Source organism: Amblyomma americanum, chromosome 5 (assembly GCF_052857255.1).
Source record: "Amblyomma americanum isolate KBUSLIRL-KWMA chromosome 5, ASM5285725v1, whole genome shotgun sequence".
In the NCBI taxonomy this organism is placed as follows: domain Eukaryota; kingdom Metazoa; phylum Arthropoda; class Arachnida; order Ixodida; family Ixodidae; genus Amblyomma; species Amblyomma americanum.
Genome location: NC_135501.1, coordinates 12,201,823 through 12,216,353, shown reverse-complemented (window position 1 = coordinate 12,216,353; position 14,531 = coordinate 12,201,823). Strand labels below are relative to the sequence as shown.

At 52.7% G+C, this 14,531-nt stretch overlaps 1 protein-coding gene and 1 long non-coding RNA gene across 3 annotated transcripts in view; both read right to left on the bottom strand.

Annotated features, from left to right (window-relative positions):
• Positions 1-14,531, bottom strand: part of LOC144132299 (sarcospan-like) — a 275,507-nt gene that overhangs the window by 146,789 nt on the left and 114,187 nt on the right. The gene's annotated exons all lie outside the window — the stretch shown is intronic.
• On the bottom strand, positions 112-1,780 carry LOC144134579 (uncharacterized). 2 transcript variants are annotated; one of them, XR_013315156.1, is made up of 4 exons: positions 1,526-1,780; positions 1,284-1,454; positions 1,020-1,200; positions 112-393 (listed from the first exon to the last, which is right to left on the bottom strand). It is a non-coding gene; the product is annotated as an uncharacterized LOC144134579 (long non-coding RNA). The 2 variants fall into 2 exon arrangements; XR_013315155.1 differs by having other exon boundaries at positions 1,284-1,780.

Here is a 14,531-nt window from a genome sequence, read left to right as displayed (position 1 = left end):
TTCTCAAGTACCATCTTGATATTAGCAGTTCCTAATTCAAGCCTTCTGCAGGGTTTGAAGGACCTATTTAATTGGAAATGAGGAGTACACGTGCACAGGGTGGAAAGCGTGTGATCTGCCAGGAAACACTGAGGCGGCCCCGAGAAGGGCCTTTATTAAGGTTGACAGCCGTTTTGTGCCTCTTCACTTGGCAGCGACGACACAGCGTGTGCGGTCCCCATGGTTTTGCCCCAGCTGTCGAAGCAATCCTCGTGCACGACCTTCGACATCTGTTTTTATTTAAAAAACACATGGACCAAAGTCGTGCTGTATGCAGTGCGATCGCCATGTGGTTCCACTGACGGCAAACAATCATCCACCTAGCCCGGCTCTTTGGACAGATTCAGAAAACGACTGAAAAGAACAAAAGTAACGAGCAAACAAGTTAGAACGCAAAGAAACGAAGGCGCTCTGCGCTAATGCTGTAGCGAGGTCTAATATGTAAATTTTCACGGCTGGCGTTGATTTCTACAAAGGGCGGGCAGTCGCTACGGAAATAAACAAAGGCGCACTAGAGCTGGGTAAGTCTGCAGCTACAAGCACGAGTTTTTTGTCTCTACCGCCGATTTCCACACCGCGCGATCGTCATAACTTTCCTTGGACTTGCTGTTGAAGCTGACAGCGATCATAAAAATTAAGGCCGCCGACTGTAGTGACAGAGGCTTGCCATTGAAAGGAACAAAGCCGTCCACTTTGTCAACCAGGCAACGAGGCCTAGCGCGAGTTTCAGAGCCGACTTGGACAAAGCGCGAGACGGCGCGCGCTTCTAACGCTTGCCGACGCAAAGAAACAAAGGCGCGCTGCGCTGGGATAATGCTGTAGCGAGGTCTCATGTGTAAATTTTCACGGCTGCCGTCGATTTCGACAAAGCGCGAGAAGTCTCTAAGGAATTAAGCAAAGCTGCACTGCACTGGGTGAATGCTGGACACTTAGGCCAGGCGCGATTTCCACAATGCGCGAGTCGGAACTTCTGGACTTACCGTTGCAGCTGATAGCGATCCTAAAGGGCAGATTGTAGTGGCAGAATTATCGTGGCCACTTTTACCCTGGACTTGCCACTGCAAAGGAACAAAGGTCGATGCCCCGGCGTCTCGCCACGTGGTATCGGTCCGCGGCAAATAAGGACAGCATCGGCTCGCCAGAAGCATCCAGGAAACGATGCTGCAAAAAAAGTTACGTTACAAGCGCCGCAATTTGGCGAGTTCTGCACGGGAAAACTTGCGAAAACGTTGCTCAACCCTTACCTCGTGATTGTGAACGTGCACGCCAGACAAGCGCTTCATCGTGGCTGTCAGACGGCGGTTCAGATGGCGACACCGGCGGTCCTCAAACCGCACCTTATGTGGGTCGTCGTAATGGAGTTGCAAAATTTTGAACACCAGCACAACGTGCTCCTGCAGCAGGAAAACGAGGTCCTGGAATACGCAAGGCATGTAGGTAAGCGGTACAGCACTTCATGAAGCGAAATTTGAGATAAAATGCGTACCTTTATGTCGCTGGCGATTTCTCGCGGGTCAGCGCCTTTTGGGGGTCGTCGCAATGTCGTGGAAGCAAGAACTGTACAGAAATTTCAGCTGGCTGCGCCGACGAGCGCACCACGCAAAAAAAAAAGTCATACCTGGACAGCTTCCGAAACGTGCGCGTCGCCGCCTACGCTCACGAAGAGAATGCCCGCAGACCACGCACGCCCGGCGGCCGGCTGGCCGGCCCTAGCGATTCCCTAGGCACTCTAGGGACAGGCCGAGAGAGGCGCGGCGACCCCACATCCGGTTGAGAACGAGGGCGAAGAGAAAAAACTTCACGCAGACACGCATCCCGCCGACCAATCGGCGTTTCCAGCCTACCGACCCGCAAACGCTTCTGGTGTTTTTCTCCTGGATGTCCGCTAAAGTGGTTATTGGGAACTCTCATACGGGGGGGGGGGGGGGGGGGGGGGGCGGGAGGGGAGAGGGGAGGAGCAGCCCGGTAACTGCCTCCTTATTCAGGGGAACACCGCAACTGGGCTGCGCGGGGAGGGGGAGAAAAGAGAGAGCAGAGAGGGTAGCGGGTCTGGTTGGAAAGGGCAGGAAGAGAGGAGGGAAGGGAGAGGGCAGTCGGCGCATACCGATCTGTCCCTGGGCTGTGGGAGCTCGTCGGGGCGCCCGAAGAGATGTAGGCGGCGCGCTCACACTGCACAGAGGAATGCGCGCGGCCTCGGGGTCAGTTTAAAAACGGCCGGTAATGGCCGCCCTATCAATAAAGTGGATCAGGTGGCGTAAAGCCCTGCGCGTTCCCCAGGCAGATGCGGCCGGGAACAGTAGTTCGCCCGAGGTAGTAGAGGGAAGCCCCAACTCCCCATATTCTATGCGCAGTGCGGTTCGCGGTCCCGAGAAAGCGGGGCACTAACATAGTAGGTGGTCCACTGTTTCCAGCGCGCCGCAGTCAGCACAGAGTCCGTCCCCGACGCCTCCGATGCGCTGGCGGCGTTCGGCCGTCCACACACAACCAACTCTGATACGCAGCAGGAGACGTCTAGCCCCGGTGCCGAGGTCCGCGAAGCTTATAAGGCGCGGAGGGTTCCCGGATGCAACACGGGGATCCGGGTGTCGTGCCATCAGCCTACGGTGGATGGTGTTGCGGGCCACGTCAAAGGGCGTCACAGCGTCGCTCTCGGGAATCGCACTGTCCCCATGCGCGTTCTTCGCTAGCCGATCGGCTGCCTCGTTACCGGGCAGGCCAATGTGCGAAGGAACCCATTGCAGCACGATGTCACAACCGCGATCGCGCACTGCACAAAGTTTGGCAAACAGATTCGCCACACAGGGGGTGCCGCGGTCGGGATGACGTAGTTGCAGCAGGGCGGCACTTGAGTCACTCGCTATCACCACAGCTGTCATCCGAGACTGTCCGGCGATGATGTCCGCGGCGAGGTGGAGCCCAGCCAGCTCGGCCACAGTCGAAGAGGGGCAGTGCGGCACTCTACACTGTCGCTCGATTCCAAGAGCCGGGACGGCGCAGGACGCTGTGGCGGACTCTCCATTATCCATCACAGAGCCGTCTGTGTAGAGGACCACTCGGTCTGCATAGTCGCCATATAGACGCTCGGCCGCCTCCTGAAGGATGGCACAGCGGGGGGTGTCGCGCTTGGATCGCACTCGCGGTAGTTCCGTCTGTATGCTCAGCGGCCGATTTCGATGTGGCGACGGCAGGGCAGGTGGAGCGATGGAGCGGGTTAGCGGCGTCCACTCGTCAAAGAGGCGCGCCACGTGCCCCATGCGCGAGTGCGGTGAATTGCGGAGCCTGGCTATGAGTTCTGCTGTGCCCTGCGCACGGTGAAGTCGCTCGATGTGTGATTGAGAGCCGCTCGCTCTGCCCGTAGTGAAACCGGCCAGGCCCCGAGCTCGGCGTAGGTGGGGCCCACCTGCGAGGTGTTGGGGAGTCCCGCAAAGCGACGCAGGGCCTTCCTGTGGTCGGCATCCAGCTGTTCCCACTGCCAGGCGCGGACACCAACCAGCGGGAGCGCATAGAGAGATCGCGCCACGGCTATACCTTCGTACAGTTGCCTCGCGAGTGGTATTGATTCCCTCGCCGCCTGCGAGGAGGCGGGCAACATACCAAGTGATGCGGCAAATTCCCTGCTCGGAGTCCTTGCACCGCCGTTTTCCACCGCAGCGCGTGGTCAATGGTCACCCCCAGGTACTTGACGCTGGTCTGCCAAGGGAGTGGGCTTCCGAAGAGGTGGAGCCGTGGTGTGTTCTTGCGGTAGCTCGGCCGGGGGTGCACCATCATTGCCAGAGTTTTCTCTGGCGAGATGTTTAGGCCGATGTTGCCCAGGTGGTTGACGACCGCATCCAGGGCATTCTGTAGTGCCGCGCGGACAGCTGGGCCTTCGTAGGTTGGACCGGAGGCAAGGATCGCCACATCGTCCGCGTAGACCGCCATTTGGACGTGGTGCCGGGAAGCGGGGAGACAGTGGGGCAGCCGTGCAAGCGTCAGGTTAAACAGGAACGGGCTCAGCACGCTTCCCTGCGGGACGCCGGAATGGATGGAGCGGGGCGAGCTGATGGAGTTGCCCACCCGCACCCTGCCGCTAAGGAAGGCCTGCACATATGCCAGCAGCTTGCCACTAACGCCCAGTGAGCGCACGGCAGCGAGGACGACGGTGTGCGGCAGCAGATCGAACGCGCTGCGTACGTCCAACAAGATGAGGTATGACACCTCTCTTCGTCCCCTGGCATCCTCGAGCGCCGAGACCACCTGGGAGATGCAGTCCGCCGTGCAGCGGCCTCTCCGGAATCCGCTTTGTTCGGGCGCCAGAGCCCTGCACGCTGTGGCGATCCAGTCGAGGCGGAGCAGCGCAACAGCCTCGAGCGTCTTCCCGGCGGCCGAGGTCAATGAAACCGGCCTGTAAGATGTAAGCGCTTTCTGCGGCTTCCCGGGCTTCCGGACGGGCACAACCAGAGCGCTCCTCCAATCTTCCGGGATGTCCCCACTGGCCCAGATTTGGTTATAGGCGGCAAGGAGCGCAGGGCGCTGGTGGCTCTCGATGTTGAGGAGCATCTGATACGTAATACCGTCCGCTCCGGGAGCACTGCGGCTGCCGCGTCGACGCTCGAGTACGTTGCCAAGCTCGTGGGGGGTGATATCCGCGTTGCAGAGCTCGGCTATCTCTGTCTGCAGCCGTGCTGGTAGAGCCGGGGGGCTGGACAGCGTGATGCCCAGCGGCACCGAGCGAGGCGGCGCGAAGTGGTCAGCCAGGGCTTCCGTCAGCTGCGCCGTGCTGATACCGCGAGCGATGGCGATGGTAAGGAGCGCGCAGCGAGGCACAGCAGGGTAGAGCATCGCGCGCAGTATCCTCCAGGGACGGCCAGGGTGACGGGAGTCACACAGTGCACCACACACTCGAGCCCAACTCCGTCTGCGGCAGCGGGCGGCGTGGCGGCGACAGACGGCGTCCAGGCGATTGTAAAGCGTCCAGTGTTCTGGTTTGCCAGTGCGGATGGCTCGCCGCTGGGCTACACGTCGTGCAGCGCGCACGTTGAGCAGTTTAATATCCGGGACTGGATCACCCACAGTCACAGAGCACTTCACAGTTGCCACGCGCGCTCACTGGGCCACATGTCCGAAAAAATGTACTCCGCTAGGAGACCTGGTGCCGCAGCGCTCGCGAAACTCGCCCCACCGCACTACACTATACACACGCGTGGTTGCTTGATCACGGTGTACTGGGGTGAGCATTATTGGGTAGTGATCGGACCCCTGTGTGTCCGGCTCACACCCCCCCCCCCCCCTGTATACACAGTTGGACGAGGTCAGCGTAATGTCAATCGCGCTGTGCTGCCCCACCCGCTGTACGTGCGTGGCCGCTCCGCTATTTATGATGCGAAGCCTCGCTCGCTGGGCAGCCGAGAAGAGCTCCCTTCCTCGGCGGTTGGTGCTGTGGCATCCCCAACTGGTGTGGTGTGCATTGAAGTCGCCGCACAACACCGCGTCACAGTTCAGGCGGTCAGCCAGCTTTTCAATTTGTGCGGCGTCCCACGTAACCTGCGGTCGCACGTAAACACTGGCGACAGCCGTGTCTGTGTCGCGCACGCGCACAATCACTGCACAACACTCCGCCGCTTCCGTCGACAGGTCAGACACACTCACAAGCAGGTGGGGCAGTGAGTTGCGCACATAGATGGCAGTGCGGGGTCGACCAGGCTCATGCGTTGGATCGGCGCATGGCACAGCTACACACGGATCACTAGCACAACTGGTGGGACCACTGTATCCGGTGAATCCGGGTAGTTTCAGCTCCTCCGCGCGAACGCATGTTTCCTGCAAGGCAAGGACATCACATTCGAGGCGCGGAAGGAGCTGAACCAGTTCTGCGTGGCGGCGGCGCAGGGAGCGGCAGTTCCACTGCCGGATGCGCGGCCTTCGAGTTGTTGTGTTAGCCATGTTGGGCTAGTGATTCTTGAGCCGCCAGGGCCGCAGTGCACAGCTGGCGGGCGATGGAGTCTGCCGGGAGGTGGTCCACGAGTGCGAGAACAGCCGCCGTTAGGGCAGCGATTGCAGCATCCTTGGCATCTGGTGGCGCACTGGAGTGGAGGGGCTGACTAGATGCCGTCTTCCCAGCCAGGGCTTCGGAGAAGGTGGTGCCTTCTCTTATATTTGACGTGGGCTTCCACCGTGGCTTTTTGGATGCTGCATCTCGGGATGGCACTGTAGTTGCACTAATTTGAGCGCGCACTGTGCGAGTGGCTTCCCGGCGTGTGATAGGTCGTTTGGATGTGACCAGGAGAGTGGCAACCTTGCGCTCCTGTTGCCAGCGGGGGCAGCGAGGTTCCTTGGCGTCATGTGGACCCCCACAATTGATGCAGCGCGGCTTAATTGCGGCGCATTCCTTGGTGGCATGAGGTCCACCACATCTGAGGCAGCGCGTCGGCGCTCTGCACGTCGCTGTGGCGTGGCCCAGCGCACCGCACTTTGCACACTGCACCGGGCGTGGGAGAGACGCGCGCACTGTACGCCTCAGCTTAAACAGCGCAATCTCCTCAGGAGGGGTGACTCCGGCAAACCGGACGACGATGTTACGACCACTGCGGGAGCATCCAAGAATGGGGACTTTGCTCTCCATGTTGTCGAGGACCTCGTCGAGGGGCATATTGCCGTCGACGGCGTAGATTATGCCAGCACAGGTGTTCGTGCTGGCCACTCGAGCGCGGACACGGACATCCCCTATTTCCGCAACCGCGAGTAGGGGCTCGAGTTGCGCGGAAGGCTCGGCGTCTACGGCAACCACGTTCCGACGAAAATTGACGCGAACGTTGCTGATTCCCGGCAGTTTAGAGAGCTGGGCCCCGATGACTTCCCTGGACAATGCCAGGAAATTGCCTTTCCTCTCCCTTGGCCGGAAGAGTACCGTCTCGGTTTTAGTGCCGAGGGTTTCAGCCAGCGCGGCCTGGGAAGTTCTTGCCATGGGCGCAGGGTTACTTGGGTGTGCGCTCGAGGCATGTGTATTTGCCCTGTGCACTTCTTCATGCGGCGTGTCGCCGGCAAGTGATTCTGCTTGCGTCAGTGGCCCCCGCTCGGTTGACAGCACTGCCTGCGGGGGCGCCTCTTTGCTAGCAGACGACACGGCTTGTGCCGATGATTCCAGGCCAGAAGCCGAGGCGGCCCGCCGGTGCGCCCCACCGCTATCACGGAGTCACCAGCGCCATCTCTGGGTTGGGACGGGAGTTGCTGCTGCGCTGCCGATAGCAGCTCAGGTTGCCCGTCGGAGGAGGTGTGGAGAGGGTTTCCAGCGGCAGGTGCAGCGGGCAGCATTGGCGGGAAGTCTTCCAGGCACAAGTTGGATTCCCTTTGTGGTGGGGCCTTGTATTGCTTCCCAGGCCCACATTTTTGTTGTTTGGGGCTGGAACGCGAGCCGGTCTTTTTTTTTTTTTTGCAGCGCGTCTTGTTGCCCGTCGGCAGGAGGGAGGAATACGGGGTCGGCTTGTAGCTTCTTCTACCCTGCATGCCTAGGATTCTTGGGCGATACTGCTCGGCGCTCGTTCCGCGAATGTGGGGTGGGTACCTCCGGTCTGAGCGGCGTCGTGGTCGCCTGAGGCGCGATCGGAGAACAGCTTTCAAAACGCGGGCTCGGTACGCATATTGCAGGGTACCGAAAAGAGCTGTCCAGATTCTTGTACAGCAGGGAATCCGAGCGTGCTCCCTCCGCGCCAGGCGAACTGGCTTCAGCAGTTGTGTCCAAGAAGAGTATGGAGCTCTTCTCCCCTGCGTCCACTGGGATGGTCACAACCATTCCAGGAGCCGCTACCTGGGGGCTGGCGTTCGCAGCTGGCGGAGAGGCCCCAGAGGAGCTCTGGGCAGCATCAGGGCGTTGTACGGCGGTGACGAAGCCTTGCGCCTGAGATTGCAGCTCCAAAATCCGGTTCGCATCCGCGTAGAGTTGGTGCAGCGAGCGGGTGCAGTCAACACTGCCCACACTGCGGTGCTTCCCGGTCGCCTGTGAGCGGAGGTTCGAGGACAATCCCTCCATCGTCTCATCAAGACGGTTCATCCTCTATGGGGACTAGGGGATGCTAAGAGCCCCATCGTGGGGCTGAAAACTAGGGAAAACAGCAAAAGCAATTGCACGTGGTACGTCTTCCGAAAATTCCGTCCGAACACGACAGTAGCTCGGAGAGAAGTCGAATGGGATGTCCGCTCGCCTCCGCTTTCAGGGTGGGGACACCTTTTCCGCGCCGCCGTTTCAGAAGCGTTTGCGTGTCGGTAGGCTGGAAACGCCGATTGGTTGGTGGGATGCGTGTCTGCGTGACGTTTTTTCCGCTTCGCCCTCGTTCTCAACCGGATGTGGGGTTGCCGCGCCTCTCGGCCTCTCGGCCTGTCCCTAGAGGGCCTAGGGAATCGCTAGGGATGGCCGGCCTGGCCGTCCGCCGGGCGGCGTATTTCCGTTTGCTAGCCGTTGCAGACAAGCCCAATGTTGCCCATGCCCATTCCCGACAAGTGAAACGTTGCCAAAATAGACGCTGCAGCCAAGTTCAGTGTTGCCTACGCCCGTTCCCGACAAGTGCAATGTTGCCAAAACAGACGCTGCAGCCAAGTGCAGTGTTGCCCACGTCCGTTCCCGACAAATGCAAGCGTCTGCCAGGCCCAAGTTGTATTGTAGTAACGCTAGCCTGGCCTGCATTTGTGCGAATAGGTGAGTGTCACAGGCAGTGTGTAAAATTCCTGGTCTTTCACAATAAGAAAGCCAACATTCCTTCTAACACTTTTGTTTCATTGTCGGTGATTTTTCTGCGTAACCGTCGCTTTGTTGAGTCTTTTCTCTTAGCGGGGCTGCTGTAATGTCCCTGCCGGAGTGGTTTTTGTATGATGTAGGTTTTCAGCGTATATTTTCGTGGTTTACTGAAAAAATTGTCCCTACAGTCCATACTCATTTTGCCCATTCTTCGTCTTGGGTTGTGGCACATTTTTTTCAAATTGCTGAATCGTCAAACGTTAATTTCTATCTCACACCTCTCATGAAAGCTGCGCGCGGTTACGGGTGAAGTTGTCGCATGATTGATTAGGCGAAACTGAAATAAAGGAGCTTGTGTCAATTGTGTCAGGTAACCTAGAACAGTGTATCGGGCTGTAAGATCATTTCCTTAATTTAGACATTGTTGCAAACAGTTTCATGATGGCATATACTTGTTGTCTTATCTTAACATTGGGCACAGGAAGGGAAAAATCCCACTAAGCACAACCTCCCCTAAATAAACTGTGAAAACACTAGTAATTATTAATATTGCATCCACTGCTCTGTGTCTAATCTGAGCTCGATGTGGCATCCACATATCTTCTGCAATCTATGATCTGGTAGGTCCTAAACATAAGTGATATTGATTCTGAAAGTGCAAGCTTCTCTCACTTAGAGACCTGCTTTCCATGCGTGGTGTATGTGCTTGCTCCTTTTATCCAATGCACAATGACTCTTTTGATGCTGTGTAGTGAGCCCCCCTTTGATGGCTTGGAGCTTATCTAGTGTCCTCAGAATAAAAAAAAAGGTGGCTACTTCTCTGAACATCAATATATTTTTTTAATAGTTACTTGCACTACCCCATAGCATCCAAGGAGTTAAAAATGTTGAAAAAGAAAACAGTCTACTCATTGAAATCATGGAAGAAAGCAACATTGGATAATATATGAACAGTACGTGACACTAAGCTGTTCTACTCTAGGATAGGTAAAAAACAGAAGAATGGAAAACATCACCCTTTAAGCAAAGCTCTTTTACATTGAAATTCTTGAATATGTAATTAAGTTGTTGGTTGAGTATATTTCTCACAGTTTACAGCAGTTTTAGCAAGTAAATATTGTAGAATGATTTTAGTCAAAGATTTTTCCCGTGGTCGTTCTGCTGCTGTTTCTATTTCAGTTTGTATTTGCTGTGTCATTCTGAGTTGCTGTCTTTAATTTCCCGGTGGAAATCAAGCAGCACTGTTGTGAATTTTTTCAATTTACTTATAAGTGGCCATGTATGCCAGTCCCAACCATCACATCCATACTCAAGTATAGGTCAGACATGACTATCAGCTGTATTCTGAAATCACTTTGGAAATGACCGAATCTCTACTGTAATAAACCCGTAGCTGATGGCTGCCTCATTCCAAATGTAATTCACATGCTTAATCCAAGGCCTGAGATAAAAAGCACTCCTAAACATAAATTTCTTGCTTGTTCTTAAAGTAATAAGATTAACTCTGTACCTATCGAAGTGATTACAACACTTTCTTGCAAAGGTGATGTGAACAGTTTGCAAAGCTTTCAGCAAAGTAGGTGAATCATACACAATTTGTGAATTACACTAACGGAATATCATCAGGACCAAATACCTTGGCCTAATCAACATCTTGGAATAATATACCAATCCCATTAACTCAAAATCTGACCTTCAGCATGCGGTCTAGCTTAGCAGGCGGTGTGAATCTAACAATATGTGAGCAAGGCGGCATGCAGATGAGGAATAACCACTACAAAGTTTTATTTGACATACATTATTGTTTTTTCAAAAACTAGTGCAGGCATGAGGTAAATAAATTAGTAGAGGAGGAGGCCCTGAGTAGAAACTGTCAAGGGGACCTCCTGTTATTAATTGTATATATGACACATATTAAACATATGGCAGATAGCAACTACATGTCGGAAAACAGGTGCAGCGGGAATTAAAAATCACAACAAAAAATTAGATTAAGCATGCTCACTTTTACAAACTCATTAAGGAACATGGCAAAAAGAGAACACAATGCTATACAAAAGCACTCAAGCAATAAAAGCCATACACAATAAATACAGGGTTCATTGGCATGGCAAATGAAGGTAATTAAAAAGTACACACTTTTTCAACCATTTATGGAATGATGCTTCTGTACTAGATGATGTGATGATTGTTAGTAGGGAGTTGCAGACAGTTATTGCTGAGAACAATGAATAAAAACGAAACTCTAGAATATCATCACTTTTCAAGCCAGGTATAGAGCTGTTGTCCGCATCAAAAAAAAAAAATTCCGGGCGTAGTGTACAGTATACCGTGCAGAGACTGTAAAACCATGTGCATGTGGGTGAAAGTGGAAACTTCATTGAAAGGTTGAAACAACACCAGTATGATGTTGAAAACAAGAAAGCTTCGTCAAATGCACTCGTCGAAAATTCTGAAAGCAAGCAGCATCATATAGATTGAGCAACGCGTGCATTTTGAAAACAGAAAAGAATCTCCATCATCATCATCATCATCATCATCATCATCATCATCATCATCAGCCTTACTACACCCACTGCAGGGCAAAGGCCTCTCCCATGTCTCGCCAATTAACCCTATCCTTTGCCAGCTGCATCCACCCTTTGCCTGCAAACTTCTTAATCTCATCCGCCCACCTAACCTTCTGCCGCCCCCTGCTCCGCTTACTTTCTCTTGGAATCCACTCCGTTACCCTTAAGGACCAGCGGTTATCTTGCCTTCGCATTACATGCCCTGGCCAAGCCCATTTCTTTCTCTTGATTTCGACTAGGATGTCATTAACCCGTGTTTGTTCCCTCACCCACTCTGCCCGCTTCCGATCTCTTAACGTTACACCTATCATTTTTCTTTCCATAGCTCGCTGCGTTGTCCTTAACTTAAGCTGAACTCTCTTCGTTAGCCTCCACGTTTCTGCCCCGTAGGTGAGTACCGGTAAGATTATGCTGTTGTACACTTTCCTCTTGAGGGAAATTGGCAAACTGCCACTCATGATCTGCGAGAATTTGCCATATGCGCTCCACCCCATTCTTATCCTTCTAGTTATCTCCCTCTCATGATCCGGATCAGCTGTCACTACCTGCCCTAAGTAGACGTATTCCGTCACAATTTCTAGGCTCTCGCTGCCGATTGTGAACTGTTGTTCCCTTGCTAGGCTGTTGAACATTACCTTGGTTTTCTGCATGTTAATTTTTAGACCCATCGATCTGCTCTGCCTGTCTAACTCATTGATCATGATTTGCAGTTCACCTCCTGAGTGACTCAGCAAGGCAATGTCATCAGCAAATCGCAGATTGTTTAGGTATTCTCCATTTATTCTTATTCCCAACTGTTCCCAATTCAGGCCTCGAAATACCTCCTGTAAACATGCGGTGAACAGCATTCGCGAGATCGTGTCTCCTTTCCTGACGCCCTTCCAAACACTCTTAATCGCACTGACGGGGCACTTCCTAGTGCATACGCCCGCTGCCTAGGCACATTTTCAAGCTTAAATAGCCAGCCTTACACGTCTGCACCTGTTTGTGAACAAGGCTCTCGTGTGGGAGCTGAAACGTCATTTAGGAGTTCATTTTATTTTGCTCGGTGTTCTGCATTCTCCACGTACAGCCCCGACCAGACAGGTTTCCGTCCAACCCTCGACTTCATGCAGCAAGCATATAGTTTCTAGAAAGCCCAACAGGGAACCTAAACTCAAACGTCAGCATGTGTTAGTTCATTCTCTAGGTCATCCTGCTAGGATTGCAGCCACGGCAAAAAAATGTGAAGTTGTTTCCATGCATGTTGCACAAAGCATTATCTAACATTGTCTCTAATCCTAAGTTTCAGTGTACTCCAAAAATGCAGAAAGATGACCCTGAGAAACTGCCAGAAAGCACATGTTAGGTCCAACAGGTTTGCAGCATAATACCCCTGTCACACGGACACTGTAAAGGTACTTTGAACTAATGCTCCATTACTCTAAGGACGAACGCGCGCTGCCACACGGACGCGCCAAAGGACACCTAGCTCAAAGGAGCTTCGAAACAAGGCAGCTCGAGTTCGTCCTTTGAGGCTTCAAGGGAGTACTCTCTCCCCCAGCGAGTTAACAGCATAAATAAATTGAGAAAAGAAACGTTCAATTTTCGTTTTATAAATTCACTTCATAAGATTAGTGGTGTTTTAAAATATAAGACCATTTGTTTTGCGGCAGTCTCACCACGCCATACTCTCGTTCCAGATATACGAGCGAGTTGGGCTCAGTGTGGCCAGCACTGTGATGTTATGCTCTGTACTTGGAAAATCGTGTCATTATTGCAGTTAAAATTGCGTTGCTTTAACATAATACGGTTATAAAGCTAATTTACTAAAAAACATGTGACATTTATGCATTTACATGTGCAGTGAGGTTTGCAATTTAAATAACTCTTTTCGCCGATGAGGGCGCTAAAAAGTTCTTGCGAAGGTCGTTCCGCGACCGTGTAGCACGGACGAACTCCCTTGAAGTAGTGCTCCTTTGGGAGCGTAAAAGAGCATTAGTTCAAAGTGCCTTTAGAGTGCCCGTGTGACAGGGGTATAAGAATCGAGTTGTCTAAAAGCTTCCTGCTGCATTTTATTCGATTGCAAGGAAAGTAACTTCAAACACTCGGTGGACTGCAGCTACTAGCCTGCTAAATATACCTATTAACTGAAACAGGTGCAATCAGACTCCACAGCCTTGGCAAAAGAAGAATAGGAAATTGGAAAGGGGTAGGTAATGCAGGCAGCACTGCAGCAAAAATTCTCTTATAACCAAAGAGTAGACATGAAGGTTCATCGTGAGAAGCACTGAATGGAACTGTAAAGTGAGAGTGCGATTGATTTTTGTCCTAAGTCTGTGTACACAATGCTGTATCAAAAATATTGTTGCAATAGGATGCATATATTCTTAAATACTGAATAGAAAATTCCTGTTGACAGTGTCAGCATGGAGCCTCTTGTTTTGTTTTGAGTTTCAGATTGCTAACTGTTTTAGGGCAAGGATAATATTGGGGAATGGAAGATGCTCTTGGAATGCACATTCAGAATGTAGTCCAAAGTGTTTAAGGGAAACACTAGAGGTGAAATGTATTTCAATTAGGCTGTAATTACTCATGAGTTTCTACTTGATCGCAGTTATACGGTTGCAGAGCAATGCTAGACAGCTTTCTCAGAAGCTTTGCAGCTGAAGGAAAATTCGTCTTAGTCTGGGGATGAAACCAGAGACCACTGCTTGCCTGGGCACTCACTCTACATTTAAGCTAACCAGGATGCCTAGCAGATGTCATGGTGAGGTCACATTGATCAACAACCTGAAACAAGAACGGTGTTAGTCTCGCTCTGAGCTGTTGATTAATTAGCTCTCTTTACCTAAATGGTTTGAAGCTTCTGACACCATGAGACACTACGCAGGAAATAGTTCGGGATAGCCCTTGGCCTTTTGCTTCTGACAGCCTATGCAAAAGTTCTCGAGGCAGCATGGTCACATTGCATTAAGTGTATGTCTCTTCAGTCTTCTTTACGTGCTTGAAATTAATCCGGAGCCCTCCACTAAGGCGATCCTTGTAGCCGGCGGGTTGTTTTTGGATGTTAAACCCTACAATTTACAAATTTTCCAAGTGCGGTACGCTGGTGCCGTAGATGGGGCAGAGAGAAAGTCGAGAAGAGAGGCAATCCAGTGATCTTTACGCTGCTCAGAAGTCATGTCGCAGGTGTTGAACAAAGGCGCAGCGGATTCAAGGGCAGAGAGGCTGGC